The 2477-nt window shown below is 33.0% G+C and overlaps 1 non-coding gene across 1 annotated transcript; it reads left to right on the forward strand.

Annotated features, from left to right (window-relative positions):
- Positions 1 to 786: 786 nt before the first annotated feature.
- LOC111198695 lies at positions 787 to 2257 on the forward strand. The gene is made up of 2 exons (XR_007340131.1): positions 787 to 1912; positions 2000 to 2257. It is a non-coding gene; the product is annotated as an uncharacterized LOC111198695 (transcript).
- Positions 2258 to 2477: the final 220 nt, after the last annotated feature.

The following is a 2477-nucleotide window of genomic DNA, read 5'->3' on the forward strand; positions in this document are numbered from 1 at the left end:
CATAATTTATATATATATATATATATATATTAATCTTCCAAACTTAAACTATTATACTATATATGAATAATGTTTTTAAATAAAAAGAATTTCTGATTTAAAAATAAAATAAAAACAACAAATGGTATTTTCAAATAATGGATGTAATTTACATTATACTATCATTTAATAAGTATTAGATATGTTTTGATATATCATTATTTTCTATTTCCAGAAAACAATAAATTGTTAAACATCAATATCATCTAGGTTAAGTATACGAACAACACAAATTCAAACATCACAAAAAAATATTTACATAAACATTATAATACAATGACTTAATCAGAAAATACAATTCAAAAAAACAATATTCAAAAGAATAGTTATATACTTAATATTTAAAAATCAAAGATATTTTTGCTAAAATTGTACTTACCTGGCTAAGGAGATCGACCATCTTTTTACGGATCGATCGATTGTTTAGCATATGGTCGATCCGAAAATACTCTGCAGTTTGATTAAATATCTAAAACATTTATTCCAACACTCAACAGATAATTTTGCTAAATATGATAACTAGATAGCCAACAAAATTCCAAAAAAATATTTAAATAGTAAAAAATATGTTAATTTAATGTGTTAAAATTTAAAAATAAATTTTAATTATGACATGCATCTTAACATTTATATAAATATATATCATAACCTAAATATAAATAATTTAACAACTTAAATTGAAAAAAACATAAAAATCCCGGGCGTAGCCCGGATTAATCCCTAGTCTATACTATATTAAAAGGGTTATATGAGCTCCATACAGCATGTCCACGTAGGACAATTAAATTAACCAATAGGAGATTATATATTCGCCACGTCAGACGTTATTTGAGACAGAATCTACCGGGTCAAAGCAATTGGGCTTATAACAATTATAACTGGCCCATTACACGGTGCTCTCTTCGCGAACGGGATCATCACCTCCGATCTCCTCTTCGATTTGCTCTTCGTCGAGTCTCTCACCCTCTTCGTCCCCACCGACTCCATGCTCTTCGATCTCGACATGACTCACTCTTCCTACTTCTACGTTTCCACCCTCCACCTCCACTGCATCCCCCTCCGCCTCCCGTTCTCCGATCTCCGATCTCTCCCGAACGCCACCTCTCTCCCGACGCTTCTTCCCTCTCACCACATCTGACTCACTAGACCTTCTTCTTCCTCCTCCAACGATTCCATTTCTCTCGACGGTGTTCCCGTTCTCCTCCCTGGTTTGTTCTCCTCCAACAAGGTATCGACTGTTTAGCTTCCTTCTTTATTTAGTTTTAGATAATTTTGGTTGTGGAGATGATGGAGCCGACTGTTATTTTGTATCACTCTTGAAGACAAGGAGGGCATAAGCAATCGTATGGCATAACTCATGGGGTCTCAATACCAGATTAGAAATTGTTTAATCTTAATGTGATTTATTTTGTTTTGACGTTTTTGGTAATGTTATTTCCTCTAATATCAAAATTGAGTTCATGGAACATAGATTAGAGTTATGTTTATGAGTCATGGAGAAGACAAAGACTTAGCATTTCCTCCAAAAGTTGCAAATCAAGTAGTTGATCCCAATTTCCTTTAAAGATATTGTCTCAGAAGCATTTTTGATGTGTGTGAAACTATTGAATCCACCTTGCTTGGGACTTGAAACCGTGCTAAAATAGGGTTTTACGACAACTTTTATTGCCATTGGAAGTATTCAGATCGGGGAATTAGAAGGTGTTCCAATGGGAGTTGAAAATGGTCCAAGGGATTTGGCTAAAAATTAGGCCAGCCGTGTCTCATAGTATGTGTGTAGGCTAACAGTTTCTTAGATTCTTGGGAGCAGCTGAGATGGATTTCATGAGAGAAGACTTCACTAAAAGAAAAAGGTCGAAGAAACCACTCAAAGGTAAAACTAGGTGGATTTTGTCGAAGCTTTGAGCTAAAAAGAAAATTTTTTTTTTCTGATTTGAGCCAAAAAATCACATTGGAATAGCTTCTTGACGAGGAAGAAACTATTCAAGAGTGCTAAGGAAGAGCCGACTCATACATTTATATTTGTTCTGATTTTTTTCTCGATACATCATTCACATTTCTTAGAAAAAGTTTCTGACTGGACTTTGGAGTATTGATGTTTTTAGTCTTATGTGATAAATCTCGAATGTAGAAACTATTGTGGTGCCAAACTATTGTTGAAGAACCTCGGGATGATGCTGATACCAAACGTACTTCAATTAATATATAGTATTCTGAATTCAGTGCGCATTATATTTAGGTTTTGATTGGTAACATGATTTATACTTGATTTAGTTTGAGTTAGAGGTATAAATCAAAAATGTTACCAATCATGATTTAATTATAACTTTTTGATTTTGTGTTTGAGTTATAATGTGGTAAAGTTGAGTTATATTTTTGAGTTGTCTTCTTTGTAAAATCACTAAATCAAATTCTAAACCAACATCAAGGAAAAGTGG

This window comes from Brassica napus, chromosome A6 (genome assembly GCF_020379485.1).
Source record: "Brassica napus cultivar Da-Ae chromosome A6, Da-Ae, whole genome shotgun sequence".
NCBI lineage: Eukaryota > Viridiplantae > Streptophyta > Magnoliopsida > Brassicales > Brassicaceae > Brassica > Brassica napus.